The following is a 25,000-nucleotide window of genomic DNA, read 5'->3' on the forward strand; positions in this document are numbered from 1 at the left end:
ACAGTGAGAACAAGGTGTTTGTTTTCCTTGGCTTGCCAACTGCTAGCTGTACAGGGAAGGAGGAAAAGACCAAGATGAGTCACTCTTTGAAAGTAGGATTTCTTACTCCTTCCTCTGAAGTGTCTGTTCCCAGGGTGGGAGACAGACTAGGTCACTGGTTTCAGAAAGGAAACTACTTTGAGTTGAGTCTTGGCACTGTGCAAATATCAGTTTTCCAAAAAGGTTTAAATGGTTCTTTGCTTTATAATAATTTTTGCATATAATTGACTGAACTGCTTTGTTCAAAACTTGGCTCCTGCCTAGACCTCAGTGAGGAGGAAAAGTAATTGCCTGAGTTTAAATAGTCCCCTGTTTATAATCCAAACACTGTAGCATGGAACCATTGCATGAGAACTGGGAAGTAAACCTGACTACAAGCCAGCTCCTCACAAATGTGAAACAAATGTCAGCCTTTCATTATTCAAGACAGAATGTAAAGCAAACAGCTTCCGAGGTAATTCACTTTTTAACCTATCTCATTGAAGGATAGAGGTTTTTCTTGCAATGCAGAGAATATTTACTACAAATATACTTTACAATGGTGAAATCATGGAATGTTTTGGGATGGAAAGAAACTCAAAGATCATCTAGTTTCAAGCCCCATGCCTTGGACAGGGACACCTTCCGAGACCACTTTGCTTAGTGCCCCATCCAGTCTGGCTTTGAATACATTCACAGATGGGGTATCCACAACTTCTCTGGGCAACTTGTGCCAGTGTCTCATGGCACTCAGAGTGAAGAATTTCTTCCTTGTATCTAATTTAGACCTGCCCTGTTTCAGTTTAATGCCATTGCCCCTCGTCCAATCACTCCATAACCTTGTAAAAAGTCCATCTCCAGTTTTCTTGTAGGCCCCCTTCAAAAGGCTGGTATGGAATAGGTCTTCAGCAAATGTATTTCATATCCACATAACTAGTATACAGAGTTGTCGCCAGGAATGATGTAAAGGTTAAACAGTACTGTTTAATATCTACCACAAGATGGCAGAGTTGGACTTAGCACAATTACGTTTTTGTGTAAACTAATAACGCTGAAACTTCAGACTAAAAAAAAAATAAATCTTTGTGTCCTGCAGAAAAACGAACAAACAAACAAGAGTCAGTTAATAAATAAACATCTTCCCATGGCATGGAATTGCACATCTGTATAAAACGAATAGCAGCAAACAAACTGATCAGATCTGACTAGATTTGAAGTTGAACAATGAAATGTGGGGTCCCACTGCGCACTCTGGCCACGGTGGAGGGAATTACCTGGATGGTGACACGTAAGAGAACTGAGGAGTGATTTGGTGGTACTTCTTTGTTTTCCACGATCAGGCAAAAGCCAGCCAGCAGCAACTGAAAGTTCATTCCAAAGATGCCAGAAATGCACATGATGCAAACAGACAGTGTTACCATTAAACTTCCACAAATACATTTACCATAAATAAAAAGTTGTTCACTTCTTAAGAAGTGCTGACCCTTACAGATTGTCTGTCCTAAGCAGCTCCCTCCAAAAACACTGTTATCCTACAGCTCCAGTAGTGTTTCCCACACAAAAAAATTTGCTATCTTCAGGGGTATCCTGAGAATCAGATTTCCTGTGCTTCAGAATGATGGTATGATCTCCATGACGCTAATCACCAGAATGATACAGGATCCTATGGGGAAATTTGGCTCTGTATACACATCCTAGAACTGCTCTGAATCCATGAGCAGTCTCCCTTAGCTGTGTGAAGTTTTGTTGCTGGGTAGCTAGAAGGTGACTTGGGCTGCTCATAGTTATCACATTGATGAGATGCTACATGGTGACTCTTAACCAAGTTCTGTCTGGTTCTGATGTAAATACACAAGAGCACACACGCATAAAACTAATGTTATGAGCATCATATATGGAACAAGCACGTTATTTATTCATGTTATACGTTTATGGACAGATTCATGTCCTTGGGAGGTTAAAATGCCAACTGAGAGTTGCTTATCCGTGGAGAGATTTGTCTGTGCAACTCCCACTTTTCTAAGATAGGTCGTTCCACTCTTGCCAGGCTTCACAAAGGTGTTTTTTTTTAGCCATCTCAGTGCCCGGTTAAGGTGTGAATTTCACTTTACCACTAGGTGGCAGATTGTCATAGTTGAAATCCTCATTCTGGTCCATTAATTGAGCATCGTCTACTTGCCAGCTTTGTAGTTGAACTGTTTCATGTACAAATACATTGGAACCAGAATAGATATGATGTGCTCTTCACCAATTTGTTTAGAATTCAGCGAGTTCGTTTACTTATTGATGGATCTCACCTGAACTCAGTCTGACATTACAGTGCCTACACAGCAGGACACATGGTTCCTGAGAAATGATGGGCGGACATCAGATACACTTTGCATCATCTCCACAGGACCTACACAGCTCCTCCAGGGCTCTGCAGGAAGGAGTGTGTTGGCCAAACCACTCTCCTGCAGATCTAGAACATGTGTTGTGGCTCTTTGGGATTTCTGGACACAGGGCATCTCAAAAAGCCCAGCACTATGACACAAAACAAATTTTTTCCTCTCTGAATGCTAAAAGAATTGAACACACTTCCTAAGATCTGGCAGCTCTCCTGGTTCCACATTCCAGTTTTTTAATGTTCTTTTCCCTTGCAAGTGATGAACTTCTTTCATTTGGGCAGGTCTAGGACTTCAAAAAGTTCCAGCAATAAAATCTGCAGTCATGATGCTCCTGTGCTTGCATGAGGTTCTCCAAGTTCCAGTTCTGGCTTCAAAATTCAAAGCAAACTCTTCTATAACTATCAGATTTTTCTTGTTTCACTCAAACCCATAAATTGTCACAGACAATTTATGGAAATGGAAAGATAACCTTGACTCACAGGACACTTCCTCTAGGTGCAGATTTTCTCCCCTGGAACTTGTTATTTATAACCTTAAGAAATTCTACTGGAGCTTGTGCTAATGTCATTGAATAAATTTAATGGATTTTTTTCCTGCTTTACTTTGGTGCAACATCGATGACAGTTGGTCCTGGTGACTTCTCCTATACCCATGACAAGTGCTCTCCTGGCTCTACAGTCTGTGCTGAGGAAGTAGATGAGCTGTTTTAGGATCAAGGTCTCTCCAACTAAAACTGCAGCACAGATTTCTCCATCAGTGGTGGGGATTTAAGGTCCATTAGCCACAAAGCAGGCACTGGCACCTGAAATTTCACTTCTGAAAGAACATGTGTGAGCTTTGCATACAAAGGCAAATAACAAATTACACTTCTGGATGTGTTAGCTTTGCCATGTGCTGTTGCTTCAGCAGTGGGGGCCTTTTAATAGTCCCAGAGAGGTGTGATGTACTCACACCTATCTGTATCTGTTTTCCTAACTCTAGTGCAAGTCTTTCAAACTTTCATTTGAGAGGATCAATGCTTCCTAACAGGTTTTCAAGGGCATGGAGCAATCTTCCATTTTCCTGTGACCTAGCTAAGGACCTTGGCACCTCACAGAGTTGACTGAAGCCTGTTACAGCTGAACTGACCTCTTGTACTGTGGTAGCATCAGACACATAAAGGTCACACAATCTCTTTTTGAGAGGGGAAATGATGCCCCAAAATTGCTATGTCCTTGAAGGTGGTGATCTCAATTCTGCACACATCTAATTTGAATTACTCCTGTTGTGGTGGATTAGCACTGGACACCACCATCAGGACACTCCTTGTGCCCCTTGTTGCAGGGAGTTTCTTTGCCCTTGTTAAATGGTAATCTCTTCCAGGCATTTTGGAGAACTCAAGTTGCCAAAGCAATTCCCTGGGATTGTTTTTTCTTTTCCTGCTCCTGGATCCTACTAGTTTTCAGTGTAGAAAGTGGATTTTCAGATCCATCTCTGGGGGAGGGTTTGGCTCTTCAGAGAGCTGTACAAGTCCAGCAAATACAGCCGTGTAGAAATACTTCATTTCCCCCAGATGTAGCCCTTCATTCAGGCTCCCAGCCTGCTTCAAGCCCATTCCCATTTGTGTCCATCTGCAATTTGCTGCAAGTCTTTTGTTGCCAAGTATTTTTTGACTGCATACAAACAGAAGGTCCCTAGAAACTATCTGAATTGATCTAATGGAAATCTGAAGACTGTGGCAATGAAAAGCCCAGTTATATGGCAGTGACAGGTTTTCTGTGCATAAAAAGCTTGTGACTAAAAGTCCAATACTTCATAGACTGCAGAAGTGGGAGCTTTATATCATTTCCAGCTCACTAATAGTGTTGCCAACTCTCATGATTTTATCATGAGTCTCATGATATTCTTCTTAAAAGCTTAGTTTCTGAAGTCAGGCAATTACATGAGAATCTTTCTCTCTCTCTCTTTTTTTAACATTCTTTTCTTAGCAGCAAGTTTCTAGCCCTGATGCTTTCAAGGGGGGGAAAAAAAGAGGAAAGGAAAAAAAAAACCACAACAAAAAACAACAGAGAAAGCTTTAAGGTTTGTCCTGAAGACTCAAAAACACCAAGAATGCAAACCAAAAGAGGTACATATGTATTACTGTTTGCTTGTTCCTTTTTAATCTTGTGGGCTTTTTAAAGCCAGCCTTATGTCCAACTCATGATTTTTGAATGCCTGGGACTGGCAACTCTATTTTGACAGACCTAATGCCTATGTGTAGCACTGGAAGTCCTGTTATGGTATTTATTTTTAGAAAAGCTATTTTAGCTCATTTGGCACATTCTTTATAGCTTCATCTACCTCGTGTAGTTAGACTCATGGGGCCAGATCCTTTGCTGGAGCAAATTAGAGCAAGACCCATGATTTAAACCATCTGGAGATCTAGCTCATGGTGCAGTCATCTGGCTTTACTGGCAAAGGGATACAAAATATAGTCCCAATAACATTTTTTAAACCTCCATAAACTGTGCCTAAAATAGTCTTCTGTTCTGGAGCAGATGTGATGTATACCAAGAACACAGGATGGAAAGCTTCAGAGGATTTTCTTGTTGCTTATGTGAATGCATCTCCACACCTCACTCCATCAGGTCTGCCTGTCATGGGTTTTACACTCTCCCCATGCACTGCACCACAACTGAGCTACTGTTTAAGTGTGTCTGTGCTGGGTGCTGTAAAATCATCTTCACAAATGTGATTTCCATACAGGAAGATACCTACTGTGCTTCCTTCTCTTCATGACCTTTTACCCATTGCAGTGGGACAATGTAGCTTAGCATGAATAAAGAAGTCCCCCAGAGAATGGCTCACATGGAAATTTCTTTGTGCTGGGCTCCCAAAACCCTCTGAGGTCAGACAAGGTCAGTGCTGCTCTGGAGTTGGATACCTCAAGGACCACAGAAGAGCTGCAGGAAGCGGTCTTGGTGACTCAGCTGATGGCAATCCTCCTGCTAGGTCAGCATTGAGATGATGCCCAGCATGATGTGAGAAGGCGATGTTTGCTTGGACATCCTTCAGATAAAGTACAAGGTGGGGTCTCTGACCATTTGTTTCCAAAATATCTTACAAACCATTTTGTAGGAACAAGAATTGGCATACCCTTTCAAGAGACTGAAGTAATCAAAGAAATGTGATAGCTAATTCACATCTAGGAAAATGGATTTAAAAAAAAAAAAGATATGCAGCTCATTTCCAGCCCTTTTTCCAGATGTTCTACAGTAAAAGTCCCCACAGCACCGTGCAAATCTCCGGAATGTCACTAAACCCTTCCCCTTTGCTGGCAGCACTTCATGAGGCTGAGCTCCCCTTGCTGAGCTGTTACCAGTGTTGACTGGAGCGTTTTAAAGCTGCTCTTTGACTTCAGTTTCTGTGACTGTGTTATTGGCATTGCACTAGAAGTGTGTGAGCCCTGTCCTGCTATTCAGTGATTCCAGTGATGACTGCTGAGAAAATTAAACATCAATGCTCGGAGTCTGCTGTACTTTCTGCTCATTATCCCCAGTTGCTTTGTGGAAGCTGATTTTTGCAGTGCACAGGAGCTCATTTCAAAGGTGGGGGCGGGGGGATGGAGGCTGCAGCTCAGCAGCTCAGTTGCAAATTGTGCAATCCCTGAACCACACTTTTGGCTGGAGCTCTTTGCTCCCAGGAAAGCCGTTGTGTCTAGGATGGCCCCTTTCCTCAGGGACTGTACTCATGCAAGGCCCAGGGCTCACTGTGGTCTTCTGAACTGCTGGGTTTGGTTATTGTGGGCTTTCTCGTGGTTCTGCTTGCGTCACTCCTTCATTGAGTTATTCTCCTACAATACAGTTGGAGCTTTCCACCTTCAGACTACAGGCTGTGCACTGTCTCAGGTTACATCAGCTCCAGCCTTCTGTGTTTGCTTTGCATTTTTCTCTGGACACATCCAGAACCTGATTAAATAATTTTTTCCTGGGCATTTAACTCTTAGAAAAGTTGGAGAAAAAGAACATTGGCTAGAAAGCATTTGGAAAGGAGCTGAGGTGAGCTGTGCCCAACACCCCTGAGAAAGTGAAGGACCTAACCCAGGCTGGTGGAAAGTGCTCTGCTGTAATACTTTGTAGATTCTTGACTCTTTTTGTCATGGTCTTCCAAAGTGTCACACACTTCAGACGCCAGCTGTGATGTTCTGTGAAAGTTAAGGAAAAGGCTGGGCAATGACAATCCCTCAGGGTGTACCTTATTACTTTTACCACAGTTTATTCTTCTGTGGTCAGAATGGCAAAATGTAATTTAGAGGTGTAAGAAAATGTTGACTGGCTGTTCACTTCAGAACACTGCGGTTTTCAGACAGCTTGGGGAGAGTGTGTTGAGAGAAGACTCAGGGTGTAACAAACTGTTGGGCTGTATCAGGATCTCATGAGTTACCATCCCAGTTCTGGGGGATCCTACTGTTGCTTAGGGGTGCTGCAACCAAATGACAGAAGGACTTTTAACAATATTCTACCTGATATTTGGAATATATTCATAAATTGGGACTGCTGAGCTGTATTCAGTGTTTGTCAACTTCTTTAGATGGTCTTTGAACAGAGGATTGTTGTTCTTTGCACTGATTAGAATCAGCATGGTCAGTATGAATGTGTTCACGCCACAAGCTCCTGGCTGGGGGGAAGCTCTGTTCTCCTTGGGACTGCCTAGCTGAGTCATTCTCACCATGTTATTTAGCATTTGGGTTATATCATATCAGCTCTGCCAGCTGGAACTGAGAAATTTGCAGCGATACTAGAAGATTAATTGTCCTATTAAGAGGACATATTATCAAAGAACCAGATTTACCCCACATTTTTATACCAACATAGTACAATGGGGTTTTTTTCCTCCGTGTTTTATACCGAATAATTATTTGATTGCTGATCCTGAGGAAATCAAAGATTAATAAACTACACATTAGTAGCACACTCTCTCTTCTTGTGTGTAGAATTTTTACTTGTATATTTTCTAGGATTTGTTCACTCCAAATTTTGGAAGTCTTTAGGGATGGAATTTATTTCACCTTGACTTGTTTATTAGTATAAATATTGTCATTTTCATTCTGTTTTGGGAAACTTTATTTGAATCTGTGCACCAGAAACAATGGATTGAAATGGATGGATGGTTATGAGGTGGTAGAAATTAATTTCAGACTTTGCTGAAAGTTTATATGGTCCTTGCTAGTCAACTTCTGCTGATGCCATTTTTCTGTAAATATATTAACAGATCTAAATTGTCTTGGATAATTAAGTAGCTACTGCATTTAAGAGAAAGACATTAACATTGTAGTGTAGAAGTTGCATGTTTATCCTGTGTATGGTTATGTGACCTAATGTATATATTACATTCCACTGAGGACTTTATTCCATCTGCTTAGAGATGTGCATGAGACATGCACAGATCACCTCCTGTGTTTAAAGCCAGTGGGATCTAGGCTGTTTTAGAAATGTTTGGGATGTTTCTGGAAGAAAGAAATCATATTAGTATTATAGAGCTCCCTTTCTGTGCATACTATCCTAAAAACCAGTAACAGAGAGAGAAGTGCTTTAATTCTGTGGAAAGGTTTGATGCTGCGTGCGTTTCAATGCACATAACTTTTGTCTCTGTGGATGTGTAGCTTTATATCATCAGTCCCCTAAGTATATGTAAAATGTATTCTGCCAGTAAACCACTTCTTGTGTAGTCAATATGCATATTTATTGGTAAAACATATGCACACTGTCAGCTGTCCAATGTTTTACGTGTTACTCCATTTCAAATGAATAGAAGAAAACAACTGCATTAGGCTGCAGTACATTGGTAAAAAATATTTATTCTCATCACAGGAAGCTCTGAAGCTCATGAGTGACTGTGGTTCCTAACACCAAGCCCAATTAAATGGGGTATAGAATCTTGCCATGGTGGCAGTTTGGGTTGTGTTCCCTCCATGCAGAGCACAAAGTAACACATTAAGTTCAGCAGTGAATCCAGAGAAAAGGGGCATCCAAGCATTAATCATTCATTGCAATGCTTCATGAAAGAAATCGCAGTGAAAACAAAAGCAGGAAACTCAACTATTCTGAGAAGCACTTTGAGATAGCACTAGTTTCAGCTGCCAGGTATTTGCACTATCAATCAAAATATATTTATTTATCAGTTGAATCATATATTAAAACTCCCAGCTATGCAGAATAAGAGGCAGAAGAGAAATATTGAATGTATACATACAAAAATACTGAAGCATACACTTTCTAGAAATAATACATAAATGTCATTTACTGACAGAAAAACAGATTGTTGTAAAAGGAACTCCAGCAATGACCTGACATCAGAATCACAATTTCCTGTGTCACAGGTTAGTGAGAAATTGCTTCTTTACAGCCTAACAATTCAAGGAATAATGACCTAACATTGTTCCACTGTGAATTGGGGCCAAGATATATATTTTTGCAGGTAGCAACAAATAAGAACAAACCTTTCAAAGAACTAGAATACATAAATCCTAAAGCACACCAGAGAATTCACCAGTTTTGACATATGCAATCTATAAACAATATAACCAATTTGAAATATATTAAGTATGATTGCAAATGTTCCTTGTCTCTTCACTAAAACTGGGCTGGACCTCTGTGGGCAGTACATAAGGGGGCTATCAATTAGGGATTTGGGGCATTTCTTATTCCAGATGTTTGTGCCACTCAATTATTCAACAAACGTAATGAAAATTCACATTGGCTTGATAGAGTTTTCAGACACCTCATGCTGTTCAGCCAGCAGTTTCATATATCTGTGTCCACATTCTTTGCTCATCACCGTAAGATGTTAGTCAAGATTTACAGTAAAGGATGAGTATTTTGGATGCTTGTCTTGAGATAACTCACAGACCACTCATTTCTGAAGAAGGCAGGCTACCCCTGAAAACCTGAGCACTGAAAAATTGGAGCCCTTTCCAGAACTCTTAGTACTTATAAAACTATGGCTGTTGTTCTGCAACCCCTGGAGGTGTTACCTGGAGAAAGGGGCCCTTAGTACACAAGAACTATGAGATGTCAGTGATGTGGTCATATTCTTATTTCTAATCCTTTTATTCCTTTACAGCCTCCTAAAACTAGGACTAGCACAAGAGTTCACACTTTTGCTGAAATAGGATCCAGCATGGAGGATCTGTAATTCCTCCAACAGACTTAGAAAAAGTGATTTACAAAAATAAATAAGATGAGATAATTTTGAATGCTTTATATACCCTTAAAGTCAAGGCAGAATAAAGCAGACTGAACTCTGACAAAGGATTTCTTTGTAAGACAGCATTATCTAGTAGCCTGACTTTGGGACTACGAATCGGGATTTCCTTTCCAGCTGTATCAGGGATTCCTTATCTGGCCTTGGATTAGATAAGCATTAGAGATCCTAATTAATGGTTATACAACTATGAAGTTTAAATGGATAAAGTTTTGGCTGGAGGAAAGCACAAACTTTTATTACAGACACTGGCCACAGTAGATAATGTTTCAGCAGTCCAACATCAGGGCAAATCATTCATCCGTATGTATACACTGTGTATATGCAATATGGTATAATGTGTACAGCACCAGGTTATACATTTTGTACTGACAAGGATTTCTATTCTTCTGCAAAACCTAGCAATTTTTTCTCTTCCTAGAGTAGAATAAAAAGTCTTCTTAGTTTTCCCTCATGAAATATAAATATAGCTTCCAAAAAATCTCATTGACTTTATATCAGTGTCCGAGTTTTGCTTTCTGTTCATTGCCAATTCCAGTTGTTTGCAGTTCTTCACACAATGCCATTTACAGGTATCCCAGTTACTGTTCTGTGCATTCCTGTGCCTGCTCTCTTCCCCTCCTCCCTATAAGGAGACAACAGATTTCGAGTAACCCAATCAACCCCGGGCAAGAGAATTGTTATCTGGGTCCTCATCAAATCAAGCATTTTGCAGGGGACAGATAAAGCCAAAGGAGCTCTGCAAGGCTGCTGTGCTGCCCTGCTCCCCCCTCAACCCCCAGGCAGGCAAGGCCCTGTGGCCCTTTTCCTGGATGGCAGAGGGGGCTGCAGTCAGAGGGACAGGGAGAAGAAGAATAAAGAATGAGAAATTGGAAAGGATTATGAGAAAAGACCACCCCTCAGAAGCTGCACATTTTGTTTTCACATCTATGCCAGAAAGCAGTGCTTCCGCAGGGTCACTTGTTTTCCTTTCCCCACATAAGCACAATGCACTGCTTCTTTTCTACAGCTGGAAACACTGTGAGAGGCATAACTTATCTCTGAGCTTTCCCTATTAAACTTTCTGTAGTTTGAGCTTGGAGTTGCCAGTCCTAGAGCAAATTGTGCTTCCTTTTTCAGACCTGAGTGAGAAGGGACCTCTCACCATGTGACAATAAGCTGGGTCTGGCAAGAGCAGCCACAAGTGCAGCACTTCTTGAAAACCACACAGACATGATGGGCTCTGTGCACTTTGAAGAAGCTTCTTCCCTTCTCTAAGACAAGTAAGGATGGTGTGTGTATCCCTAGTCCATTGTGAATGCCATTCAAATGGTTTGCCTATCATTTTACAAGCAGAAATTTAAGTGTATATAGTGATGTGAATAGGTCTTGTTTTAGCAGGGCATTTCAATTTGAAGCTGAGTAAGATCTTGATGCTCTCCGAAATGACAGGCAGGCTTCCAGGCCAGTTTTGCAGTAAACAGAAGTACCACCTTCTTTGCTGATATAGCATAGAAGTATAATTTTGTAATGACAGAAAACACATAGAAGAGTTTATGGTATTAGTTCAATATTCATGATCCAATATAAATTAAACCAGGCAAAAATGGATCCTTCCAGTGGAGAAAAAAACCCCTCAATCCTCCTTCCCCAAAGCAAACCAAATCAAACCAAACACAAAAACAAACAAACAAAAAAACGAAAGCAGGAACTCTCAGGAAATTAGCAATGAAATTATAATTTCATTATACTTTGGGGAGAGGAAAATAAAATAAGGCTTAATCAAAATGTAAAATGCAAGAAGATAGCACCTGCCTTGAGAAACTTAACACTGAAGCTTTAAACAAGAGACAACACATACATGGAGGCAGATAGGAATCAGAGCTGCATATCATCCCCATGAGTATTGTCTCATTGTCTACCCACAGCTACGATTTCCCCCAGGTAACAGGGCAACTTTAGAAAAAGAAAGGAATTTACTGTGCCAAAAAATCTTTCCCATTCTCGTAGTAAAATTCTGAGCCAGCATTGCACATGACATTGTTAATTCATTAAATATCATTGTGATTAATTACATTCAATAGATTCTTGGTGCATTCAGGTTCAGTGCAACTTCATTGACCCCAAAGCTGGTACAGCTGTTTAAATCAGGGCAGAACTGGTCATGTACTACTTCCCACTTGGACTTAAACCAGACATCATAAAGATATGAGTTGCATGAAACATGGTTTTAGGCTTCTATCTCCTAGTGATCATCCCACATGTAATTATTTTCTACGTTCTAAAAGAGAAGCATATTTAATTTTTTTTTCCTGGTAGCTTCTACCTGTGAGTATACTTTGGAATACTCAAATGGGCTTTTTAATTTATCAAAAGGATTTATGAAGATTTATAGAATCAAATTCTGTAGACACGAATAGAACAGAATGAAGCATTCCCCATTGGTTTTTCAACAATTTTTTTTAAAAAATGTACTTTAATAAAGAATTACAGTCCTTTTTCAGACCTATATCAAACATATTTAACATTTTAACATTTTTGTGCCTTTTGAGGCTTGTCTAACTTCCAGATTCTTTCCATTGACCTAACAGAAATGGGACAGATCCCAGATTAGTAATCCTGGACCTGGTGGTATGTCAGTCTTTCATCATTGTGAGAGGGTTTTTAAAATTGTGATTAAAAAATCCTCTTTCCTTAGTCCTGAACATTTTGGAACATATCTGCTATATCCACATGATCGTGCTACAGCAAGATATAGGAAGTGCACGTTGTCATATGTCTTTACATCCCTACTTGGTTTCATCCCTATCAAGTTGTACGAGAGCAGGAGGGAAGACCAGAGGGAAGGTTTGCACTTTGACCCGTTGTTCATATTTTGGTTCTTTTATGTGCACCAAATGTCAGTCATTCTGTCGTCTATTTAATCTTGGACACCTATGGAAGATTAAGAGAGGGCAGTTGAATGAGCAGAGCAGGAGAGGGAAGGATAGATGAGCTACAGCAGGCAGATAATGTAAAAGCCATCTCAAAGTTCACAAAAAACTCCAGCCATCGCCAGCCATCATCCTTCAGACAAAAAGGAGGAGTTTCCATTCAGGTTTAAAAATCTCCATCTTCTAAAGGACTGACATATGAGAATTCTAGGAGGGAAAACTGTCTTTCTTTACATAACTCTGAATTAATCCTTCTTTTTATTTTAAATATGTTCTTGGCCAACAGTCTGGATGTACACAGGTTTACAAATGTGCAGCAAGAATTTAGAACATATCTAGTATTAATATTTTACCAGCTTGTCATTTTAATCTATCCAAAACCCCGTTATTCTAACCTATCTCCCAAGCTCCCAGGTCATCTTTCCCAAGTAACCTGGGAATAAAAGTGAGCTTTGTTTTTTGGAGATCAAAGACTTTTTTTGATCCTTCTTTTGGGTCTCCCTTGCATGGTGCTCATCAGTAGTAGGTGCAATGAAACTCCTCTCAGCATAAAATTGTCCACTTGGATGGGGTAAGGTTGGGCTGCTGTGCCATCACCAACTGCACATGTACCATGAGAGGTGGGAGAGAGGAGGGAATTTCTTCAGATAGAACAGTGAGTGCATATAATTGCGAGATTTTGACCCAAAAAAAAAGTTGCAATGTTGGTGGTTGGCAAATTAATCTGCCTCACAGTCCTTCTCGGGCTATCTGAACGGGATAAATGGGATTTGGCAGTGCATGGTGAGCCAGTTGTCACTACCAGCCTTCTAATGACACCCAAAAGAGAAGGGGGGAAAAAAAGGCATTTGTGCAAGATTTCCAACAGAAGGCACCCAAATCGGCAGCTGGTTTTTAAGATTAAAATTGTAGTATGGAGCAGTCCAGCCAGGTTGCTTTGCACAGGCTGGAAGAGGAAGGTTTGTGAGTGGTTTGTGCTCATTTTCCACTTGCCCGGACCTGGGCTGCGTGTCGGGCAAATCCGCTGGCAAATGTTAACACTGCCCAAGGGACTGAAAGTGAAGCTGGGGGCTGATGTGGCATGCGGTTGCCATGGTACTGGCCATAATCCTGCCGGGAGTCAGATACCCTGATGATACGGCGAGTTTGAGCTTGCTCTGGGGTACAGCACAGTGACCCTTCCAAACAGCATCTGGTTGTGTTTTAAACTTTTGATAAATTCCGTAGCCAAAGAAATCAAAACAAATCAAATAACAAGCCCAGCCTGGCCAAAGTCCAAGTTCAGGCTGCTGCGTTTCTCATTGGTACTGCTGTTTAATGCAGATCGGAGCAAAAGCTAAGATATTTGGGGTTGGGAGCGGGGCACTTTTTTTTGCAGTATTTTTCTCCCCTCCTCGTAGCCTCAATCCCAAAACAGGAGGACGAAACTAGATTATCGTGCTCCGGTGAGGTTGCTTATCGCGTTTAAGGAGCAGTCTTTAAGGAATGCGTTTCTCCCCCTAGATGTTCCTGGCGGGTAAAGCCGCCCGAGTGCGAGGATGTTCCGCGGAGCTCTGCTGCCTCCAGCCCTGCCGGGGCGGGGGCTTGAAAAAGTCGCGCAAACTCGTGGGGAAAAAGCAACCACCAAAGTTGGAGGAAAGCCACCCCCAGCTCCATCCCCGCCTCTGCGCGAGCGAATCTGCACAGGCCAAACTTGTGCTCTTTGGGGAGGAGGGGGCGGCTTTCCCCGAGGAAGGGGGATTTGTGTGGGTTCGCCGCAGATGCGCTCCAGCTGAGCGCGCTGTGCGGGGCTCCCGGCGCTCCCGGGCCGGGCTGGCGGAGCGGATCCCCCCGAGCCCGCAGAACCCGAAATGGTGCGGTTCGCCGAGGCGAGGGGGCGATCTCGGATGAAAGGGGCTGGGGGGAGGAGAGAGAAGATCCGGAGCGGTGCGCTGCTCCCGCGCCGAAAGGGTGGGAAGGTTTAGATTTCCCTTTTTTTTCTTAAAGGGCGGGTGGAAGAGAAAACAGACCCTAGAGCCAGTTTTCCTCTTGTGTCAGGGCTTGAAAGCGCTCCAGCGTCTTCCCGCAGGCTGCTCAACTTCATCCTTCGTGCGTACGTGTGTGTGTATCTATGTGTACATACATAAAGTCGGTGTAGGTGTGCGCTCCGTGTCCCGCCGGCCGCCCGGGCAGCAGCGGCCCCGCACCTCTGCACGCCGCCCGCGGCCCTCCCCGCCCGGCTCCGCGGGGCTGCTCCGCGGCCGCAGCCGGGAGAACGCCGGCATCCGCGGCAGCTTTTGGCGAGGAGCGGAGCGGGGGAGAGGCACAAAAGGGAAGGACGGAGGGAAAGTCCCTCCCACGCCCCCCTCCCCCAAGTTTATGATGGGGGTCCGGAGGAGCAGCGCTGCTCCGCGGCAACCGCTCGTCTGCTGAAAACTTGCTGCTCCGCTTTTTGGGTAAAGTTGATGCTTATTGTGTCTTTTCATTGTGTTTTTTTTATTCTTTTTTTTTTTTTTTTTTTTTTTTTTTTTCCCCTCCTCTTCTCCCGCTTTGGTTGGAGCTGCCCTGCGCCGGTGGGGGGTGTGTGTGAGGGAGGGTACGAATTTTGTGGGGGTTTCTCCTGGCAGCGGGTGCCCGAGGGGGGCCCGTGCCGTGTGTCCCCCCCACCTGGCAGGTGAGCGGGGAGGATGGAGCCGCGCGTGTGTCCGCTGTGTCCCCCCCTGTCCCCATCCACACCCCGCCGGGACCGAGCTTCCATGGCCATTGTTTTTCCCGGGGGCTGCGGTGACAGTCCCAGCCCCGGGCTGCTGCCGGGACCGCCTTGCCCTGGGTCCCGGAGGACGGCAGGGGCTCCCCAAAGCCAGCATCGAGTTTGCCTTCTTTTCAGAAGGAAAATGAAGTTGCCCCCTCGCCTCCTTGTCATCCCCCCCCATCCGGGAGGGGCAATCTTTCGACGAGTATATTTGCTGAGGAATTTAAAAAATTCCCTGCTGCAACTTGATCCCTGTGTGATGAGGAGCGGCTTGGAGAGACCCGGACTCCAATCCTATTAAGGACTTAGAGAGTTGAGAGTTTTCCCCCGGACTCGGTGGCTTTAAAACAATCGGGGAGGAGGGGAGGGAGATGGGCTCATCTAGATGCCTTTTCTGCCTCAAGTGATTGCCATCATTTCCTGGGAAACCTGACTTTTGCAGCGCGGGGGCTTAGGGTGATTTATCGGTGGTCCTGCTGCCGGCTTTTCCGAGGTTTACGGGCTTATTTATTTATTTATTCATTTAGCCAACCTGCAGCCAGGGCTTCAAAACTTCCCGGGACCCGGCTCGGCCCCGCTGCACGGCCCGGGTGACCCAATGGCCGGGCCAGCCAAACTTGTGGCTGCCTATAGCTGTCCCCGCCTTTCATACTGCCCCAGGTGCTGGAAAACTCCGTGCGTAAAGAAATTAGCATTTTATTGGCTCATCGTGTTTATATTTTTACGGCCACGGATAAAGGCACTAGTTGTAAAACCTTGTCTACCCCCCTACCAATCCTCTTCTTTTTTCTTGGGTTTTTTTGTTGTTTTTTTTTTTCAATTGAGGCTCTTGGGATGTACAAGAATTTGAAAGTAAGCGTTACTAGCATGTGCATAAAACAGCATTTAAACAAATACTGTATTGGCATGGGCTGTGAAGTTGGTGCCAAAAAAGTTAAGTAAATAAGCCATGAAATTCAAAATACACACAAGTGGAATAGACTGATTTGTTATAAAACTTGCTGATTTTATCTGTTTGTTCTAGCTACCTTGCTTTAAGAAAAACTTTGGGGGTCTTTTTGGGTTTGGTTTGCTTTTGGTTTGTTTTTTTTCAGTTCTAAATCTAATAAAATTAATTTCAATAGAAGAGAAATTGCATTCACTTGGAAAAGGGAATCTTGCTAAATAAATAAAAAATTGCTTATGCTTCTGGTATGTTTGAATTGTGTGATAATTGCTGCATACAGCAACTACAATTGGTAAATTGGTTTGGTTCAACTTTTCTGATGGGTGGATATGGTAATACATATTTTGGCTGTAATGTCAGGAAATGTTGACACCTGTCAAACTTTGAATTGCAGTAAAAATGTTGTATTGAATGTTATTGCAAACTGACAACTTTTAAGAAGCGAATGAAATTCATTATGGCTTTTCCATTGTAAACAACTCTTGAAAATTTGTCATTTGATTGAAAGCGTGGCCTATCTGTAGCACTGAAAAGTGCCTGATCCACTGAAGATGAACTTGTTAATCTATAGGTGTGTGTATATCCAACCTCTGGTATGTGTTTGTGAAAGAGTTGGTCTTTATAAAGCAAGTTGAGGTAAGATTCACTTAATCTCGAATGTTGTTATTGCTTAAAGTATGTGACTTTGAAGTGCCCAGAAATGCAACTGCTGTTCTTCAAAGAAAAACAGATCTCGAGGACTGTTTCCAACTTCCTTTCAATGTCTTTCTCTTTTTTTTCTCCAGTGTGTCAGAGGGGATGTATACAGATGGACAAATACTATTTGTGTTAGGTCATTCAATTAGAGAAAAATTAGAGCCATAGAAGAATTTGAACTAGATGCATATGTCAATATAAATCTAGCATAATTTCATTGAAGCTGCTCCAGGTTATACTTGGATAAAAGAGAACAGAACTTGACCTCAGACATCCAATGTATAGCAGCTTGCATTCCCAAATGTCACAATGAAGTCACATTTAGAAAAGACAGCCTTCTGGCTGCATATATATAATGAGCTGTATTTTTGTCATTGTTTTGAAAACCAGTTTGAACTTCTGTGTCAAAGAAGCATTTTTGATTATGTTTTCTGTGATTCTAATGATCTTACAAGTTTATGCCACAACTTCCCGTGGCACGGTTGTATAGATGCTGTACAGGCTCTGGGGCTGTGTGATCAGCTGTGTACAGAAAGGGTTATGTGATCGCTGCAGTTTTGTCTGACTTGAAAATATGTTTTTCATGATCTCAATACTTCTAACCAGAACGTTTGAATTTCTCAGTCCTTTGGACCCATCTTTTTTTTTTTTTTTTAATTTAAGGATAGAGGAGAGCATATGACCTAATAGCAGTTGCATTATTCTCATTCTCAGTTTGCAAGTACGGAAGACACTTGGTTAAATGCCTGCCCCTGTTTTTGGTGGCCTACTGTAAGCCAATTGTTTGCCCTGTAGTCTGAAAGGTACACAGATACTTCATGCTTTTGTACTCTGAGAAGTGCTCTGTTCACAGTGAAGTTTCCAGTGCAGATTAGTGAAGGCAGTGGATTCAGTAAGCAGTTACCAAAATCTGTATGTATTTGTGGAGCAAACACCTATCTATTGCCCCATCACAAAGCCTCCACTTAATAATCTGGCCAAGGATTTCAAGACATCGAGTTTTTTCAAAGAAGCTACTTAAGAACATTAGATGTGACTATAGCATCAAACTAATTAGTTGCCACTCCATTTCTATGAAGCTTCTAGGGCTTTATAGAAATGCAATATTTGCACTTCTCACTTGCTGCTAAGGCATTGAGGTTAAACAGTGTCTGCTTTTTGTCTGCTTTCTTACTGATGGGAAAGATTCCAGGGCATTGTTCGAGAGCTGTACAACCCCCTTATGTACCTGGGTAAATATTTTAAACAGTTGCACATTTGGACAACTCGCCACAAAGCATTAAGTGGTATTTAGGGTTTACATCAGCTCTGTTGCCAGGATCCCTTTAAAGAAAACCAAAACAACAGTAGGTATTTGGGAATTAATTAATACAACACTAAATAAAATAACAGCAAGGAATGAATCCTCGTATGAATGACAGCAAGAAGGCTTTGTGTTCTAAAGGCAAATAATACATGTATGCCTGTGCATATCTACATATATGTACACACATTTGTGTGTATGCATGGAATATGCACAGTTCATGACCTGTGTATACAGCAGATCACAACTATTTGCATCTTCTAGAAACTAACTCTTGTTTGGTGTAAAAGGAATGAGAATTGCATAAGAATGGTAATCTTGATTGTTCAGGAGGCAAAATTGCAGGTTTCCCTTGTGAACAAGTGACTGGAATGGAAATAGTGGGTAATCAGGTCAAATTTTCTATAGACCGGTTCCAGTTGGGAGTGAATACATGTTAGATGTGTGTTGTCCAGAAGAGGCCACAGAACTTCTGTTCATTCACTCTTGGCTACTGTAAAACCACAGCCCATACCCTTTAACTTCTTATAAACAAAGTGAACCCAAATATACTAAAGCTGAAATGTGTTACACAAAGGGAACAGGAAAATTGTTCTTTAATTCAGAAGGTCAGAGCTGTAGAAATTGTTTGGGATTTGTGAATATTCAGTACCACAGCAAAAAGAGGCCTCAGTGCCTGGAAGTGGACACCCAAATTAGAAAAAAATTGAAAATAGGCTCCCTTGGGCTCCTATTGTAATAAGTGGAAGCGTTTCTGATACTGTCATGGGCATGACTGCCCAAATACATTAGTCACTGGTGAATCTTTACTCATTGTTTCACAGTTATTTGTGATTGGCTGTCACCTTTCTGCAATTATAAATATTCTAAGAGGAAACAATACAAATTAGAACTGTAGGTACCAGGATCTTTGCACTGGATGTATTTCTTTTACTTTCTAAGTGTTCTTTTTCATATGAAAAGAGTCTTGCAGCTTTATCCTTATTCAGGTCTTTTCTTTTTGTATCTACTGGGGAGAAAACCATTAATTTTGAGGAATGGTGAGAGTAAGCCTTAAGCTGTCTTTGACATTTTAGTTTAACTTGAATAGGTTATTTTTTTTTTTTTTAAGAAAACAAGTTGGTGGGAAGTGTGTTTTAACTGTGAGCGCCCGATTTCAACCATTAGCATAAGAAAAAAAGTTTTAGTGCATTTACTATTGTATTGAATGAAGAGTTCCAACAGTCAGGGAAAAGAAAGTAAAAGGCTGTAAAGAAATGATGGTCTATTCAGATTATTCAGCAGCCCAGAGCTCTGGTCATCTGCCTCTGAAATCTGTGATCGGGATATCACTTTTATCTTCCTGTGCCTTTCTCTCGCCTTTTTCACATGTTCACTTTTGTCAAGGTTTATTGATCACGTTTTCTTCTCTGCAAATCTGTGGAAAATTTAATGAACCAAAAACAACTGAGAAATAAAAGGAACTTTTTATTCATTAGCCACTAGATTGAATTTTGTTCTATAGTCATTACCCTCTTGCCTCCCATGTGCCTCATTGTGTCACTCCTGCAGCAGTTACAGTATGTACAGTGGGGATGGCCACATTATTAATTCTCTTCCAGGGAAAAGTTTGTTTAAAGTTGTGAACTCATGGCAGCCCCAGCTCTGCCCTTTGCTTTTCTCTGCCCTCCTGACATTTGGATTCTTGACTGTGGTGCTTCTGTCACTAAATACCTTTAAGTGTGTATTCCGCAGAGCATTTACCTCTTCAAGAATTAAATGTATTTGCTGCCTAGCAATTAAATCCAAATTTAAATGATTGCAGATTAGTAGTAGTTATTTACAGTCCTGATTGTTTTGATGCTGTGATCCTTGTTCATTACACATCTGCTTTGCCTTGGTGCTGCCCCAGAGCGTTTTGTGATGCAAATGCTTTTGTTAACTTACAAATAGTTTCAGTATCTAGATCATCTCAGGTGACATATTTAAGTTGCTTCTTTTTTCCCAGATGGACTTAAAAAACTGTAATTAAAAGTGGCTTCCAGTATGATTAAGCTTTGCTAACATTTTCCATGGAACGATTTCCTTGAACTCTGGCACTTTCTGAACCTGTCACTGGAAGATTTTTCAATAAATGCCCCTTTTAACATTAATTTCATTTCATTGCATTTAGTGCAGCTTGTAAGTGTAGGGAAATGAGTTAAAATGAAGTATATATCTGCCTGAGAGATTAGTTGGATGTTTCTTGATTCTAAAGAACTTTGCTGTTTACCCCATGTTAAATGCTAAGTCTAAATCCCAGCAGAAGCAGAACCATAGAATCCTGTAGAATAGTCCCAAAGACTGTCCTAATGAATAGTAGCATCAATCCCGGTACTTTTAAGAGATGATCTAAAAGCCACAAAAGGGACTCTGGACTTGAGCTGGTAATTTCAGGTACAGTGATGGCACATCTGGGACTGCATCTGTTTTTCTGTGTGCAGAGTAACTTTCTGTTCTGTATGAGCAGACACTTGCAAGCTTAAACTGTCTGTAAACCTAGTGAGAGGACTTTGTGCCGAGCAGCATGAACCCTACTGGAAAAATCTGGGCTTCTAGGGCAGGGAGAAATAGTAATAAAAAACCTTCTATCCCCTGTGAAATATAGGATTTTAGTGTAGATAACTCATTCAGGTGAAACTAATGAAATCTTTTCAGAGGAGGACACGTTCTCTGGGATGCTCCGCTGCACAGCGGAAGCCAGCGTGGGTCCAGCCCTCAGAGATGAGCACCCTGTGGTCACCATCCCTCACCCCCCCATGAGGTGGCAAATACCCCCAGTAGGGGACCAGCTGGTTCTTCCCAGAATCTGCAAGGGATGGTCAGCTGCACAGCTTAATTCCTGCAATGGCAGTGGAAAAACTTCCCGTGTTACAAATGCAATTCAGAAGAGTGGAGATGCTGTTATATGGCAGTGCTGTGGCTTAAACTCATCTCTAGGAACTTTAAATATCCAGTCTCTGGCAGTTAAATCCTGTTTCGTTTAAATGTCCTGTATATTTAGTTACTATATTCTATTCAAACAAGCAGATCACCTGGAAATTGCTTAGCATTGTGTTATGCAGTTTGATTCTGTCGCTAAAATTCATTGAAAACCCCTTGAAAACATCTCACCATTTATTTTTTTTTCAGCTTGGAAAGTGGCATTCCTGGCTAGAGTCAGTGCATTGCTCCCCTCCATGCTGACCTGAGGAGCTGTGTTAGAGCCCTTTTATCACACCGTCTTTAAAAGCAAGGTCTGTTGATTGCAGCAGTGTTAAAAGAGCATCAGTTCCCAACACCAAGATCGCTCCTTTTCACAGCAATGCTCAGCAATGCCCCTTTGTGCGCTGGACAATGCAATAAGTCAGACAGAACTTTCTGAGCCACCTCTATAAGGAACTGTAAGGGCTGCTGAAGTACACTTGTGTTAAGTTGAATTGATTGAAATTTAATGGCTGTTAGTAGCTATGAATGGTAATGATTTTCTAGAGTATCTTCACCATGCTTGACATTAATAACTGTAGAGTGTGTATGTGTGACGCTAGTATGTTATTCATTTTTAAAGATGCTTTCTCCCAGCCCTCTTTCCCATAATTTAGTTGTTTTGATGCTTTAGAAAAAAAAAAATCTTGTTCTTGGAAGAGCACGTACGTCTTGTCAACATAATTTTGTGCTCCAGATTTTTATTTTTTCCAATTCTAACATAAATCAGACTACAATATAGTGAGAGTGATGAATTTGTTTTACATGCCATCATGAATTAATGTTATGCAAATAAAAGCTTTACAGGTGCCATGATTTACTTAATAATTCCAAGTTTCTAATATTTAAGCTCATTCATTATGTTTGAGAAAAAAAGACAACACAGCATGTTCATATTTTAAAACGTGAAATGTGAGATTTGTGTGCATTTGCTGTGTGTAGTTGCTGTGTAAGCACATTTGATGGCTAAGAAAGAATCAATCAGTGTTTGCATTCAGCATCCTATGCCTGTAGATGTTACAGAGACATTTCAAAGAGAATAATCAAATATTTGTATGTAGGGAGAGGAAGATGGTGGCAAAATATCCTTCACAGATACAAAGAAGCAGAAAACTGCCAAAGAAAAGTTTTTTGGTGTTCAGAATTTGAGCAGGGCAGCACAGTTTTGCTATGCAAAATGGCCTTTATTTCATCCTAAGCAGTTTGCTCCCAGACCTGCTGCCTTTGCCACACAGTGAGGATGAACTGAGGAGCTGGTGAGAGCTGTAGGCATCCTGGGTCAAAGGTGAATCGCAGGGTTTTCAGGCTTTGATATAATTTTTAGTGAGCTTCCTAAAGGCTAAGGACAAAGGGGAGAAAGTTTGACACATAAATACATCTTGAATCTCTGAAGATAAGAATAGATTTTGACTTTATTTCTCAAAAATTGAGGTCACAGTGGTCTGATGACAGGCTGAAAGCCCATCACTCAGATTTTTTCTGTTTCTTACTTTTCTTTATGTTTTTTTTTTCCAAATGAACCGACAGATTCTTATTTTGATAAATTGTGCATGTTGCGTTAGTGACAGCATATTCAGGTTTTGAAGTTCATGGCCCTGGGATCAAGGTTTAGCACCAGCATTCAGGCCTCCCTGCTTGAGTGGTAGTAATTTTACTGATAATGCCATAAAAGAATCAGACCTCTTAAATTTGCTAATGGTGAATTAAAGGTGAATCTTTACAAAATGGAAGAGGTGACGTGTTTCTGTGATTGCTACAGTTCATAGCTGTGGGAGTAGACTCAAGACTCAAGAAATGCCCCTTGACCTCTTCAAGCCCAGGGGACCATTGGCCAGGGATCAGAGTGGTACTTGGCTTTTAGTAATTTTGGCAACTTCTCCTTTTGCTCTGTGTTCTTGAGGAACTCAGAGGAGAAGTTCATTCGGATGTGCCATTCAAGCCAAGGATTTAGCTGGGTGTTAAAGGGCCATTGGGAAGTGGCACACAGTGTATCTACCGTGATCAAGTTAATTATGTTGCTTTGGCAACCCCAGCTTTGGTATTTCCTGGCTAGGACTTGTTGATGGAATCATATTCCAATATCTGGCGTCATCAACTCTAAAATCTTCTACGAAACCAGGTCAGTGTTGTAAAAACGTAGCAGAAAAAAAGAGATTGGGGATTTTTCTGGGAGTGTTAACAATTCATTGTTTTACAGGCTTTGTGTTGAAGTAAGTTTCTGTTTAGAATTTTCAAGTATAATTCCATTGTAGGAAATACAGTAGCAATATAATTGCTTTTCCAATGGACTCAAAGTGATTGTTATAGAATTTCTTTTGTGGAGAATTTCAGCATTTTGAGGTTTTGTTTCAGTTCACAGTAAGTCGGATTTGGAAGCCTTAAATTTCTTTGTAATTGCAATAACTAGATTCTTAACTTTGCTCTTTGCTTCTAAGAGCTGTAAAGGAACACAGGGCTGAGCACGGCATGTGTTAGTGAACCAAGTCTGTGGCCAGTTTTTTAATCTTTGATTTATTGTGTGTGCTGTTGGGGTCTTTTCCCCATTTTTTTTCAGAGAAAAGGGAATGTGGGGGAAAACATTGTGCATATTGGGGTTGCATTATCTCAGCAAAGTCTGAACTTCTTTAGAGACCCTGCTGCAGCACTTTAAATCTCCATTTTCTATTTGAGAAAACGTTCCTACTTCTGCATTTTACTCCAAGGCCTCTGGCAATGCATGGTAAAATTTAAACTATTTGTTGGACTTGTGAGAAATTCAGTGATGCTGGAGGTGAATTCATCCCTGTGGGACAAAGCACATGGGGAAGTGGGCGGCGAAAGGCAGGTCTAGATCTGTGTCGAGAGGATGGGGATGAAACGCGGCAGTGCTGGCAGCTGCTGGAGGTTTCACCATTCTCCCGCCAGCATGCAGGGTGAAGGATCTTCCTGTTCTCCGTTCCAGAGGACATTTCCAAGGTGCAGATGGCAGGGGGGTCTTTGCTAATGCATTTGTTTCCTTTAATCTCTTCTTGGGGTACAGACACCCAAGAATCAGACTCCATCCAAGCTGTTGAAGGTGGGAGATGAGATGGGTTTTCTTGGTAGAGAGGAACTCACTCCTTGTGAGCTGGTGTTGCTTTCTGCTGCCCACTTTGGGCTGGCCCATTTCTGGTCACTATGGATTCCTCTGCACCAGTTGGTGGCTTTCCAGGGAGGTACTGCCTTAGATTAGGATAGAAACTTTTAGTGCATTAGGTGCTGTCAGGTGGTGGACATGCTCCAGCTGTAAGGCTGGAGGAAGGGGACACAAAACAACTTTGGACCCCTAACCCTGGTCATTTTTGTGTCTTCCTCCCTTGCTGTTGAAGATAAAACTTTTCAGCCTAAGGGGACCTCCTAGCATCACCCCACTCCCTCCTCCTGTTACTGCATGTGGAATAACTAGTGCATTCATGGGTTTTACCAGAATCAGATCCCCAGTGAAGTGTAGGACCCTCCCATGGAAGTGAAGAAGGCAACCACTCAGGATGTCTTCTTCAAAGTGACTTCTCCCTCCTTTTCTCAGTCAGTCTCTTCTGGTGTGGTGCAGCCCAGGGGCTGCCACCTGGGACTGGCAGGCTGTTAGCCCTGCTCTAACGAAGAGGGAGCAGTTGGGGTGTTTTTGTCTGGTTTAGTTTTTCCTCTCTTGCTGTGTGTTGTTGGGTTGCTAGGATGAGGTCTGTGGTCCTGGTGTGCTTTCTGGGTGTGCTAAACCACTCGTCCCACAAACCTCCCCTGTAGGCTGGACTGGGAGTCCTTGGTGCAGCAGTTCAAACAGAGTGC

General features: G+C 41.9%; 1 protein-coding gene across 8 annotated transcripts in view; it reads left to right on the top strand.

Moving 5' to 3' along the window:
- The window catches only part of GLI2 (GLI family zinc finger 2), a 383,459-nt gene that overhangs the window by 179,222 nt on the left and 179,237 nt on the right, over positions 1-25,000 (top strand). For 4 of the 8 annotated variants that reach the window (XM_086897659.1, XM_086897657.1, XM_086897658.1 and 1 more), the window contains one exon: positions 10,749-10,891. The gene's annotated coding sequence lies outside the window, so the exon portion shown is untranslated. Of the gene's footprint in view, positions 1-7; positions 93-372; positions 494-10,748; positions 10,892-14,547; positions 14,977-25,000 lie in introns of those variants that run through there. The other 4 variants (XM_023931243.2, XM_023931245.2, XM_086897661.1 and 1 more) reach the window with 4 other exon arrangements.

This window comes from Cyanistes caeruleus, chromosome 7 (assembly GCF_971803275.1).
Source record: "Cyanistes caeruleus chromosome 7, bCyaCae1.hap1.1, whole genome shotgun sequence".
Classification (NCBI taxonomy): domain Eukaryota; kingdom Metazoa; phylum Chordata; class Aves; order Passeriformes; family Paridae; genus Cyanistes; species Cyanistes caeruleus.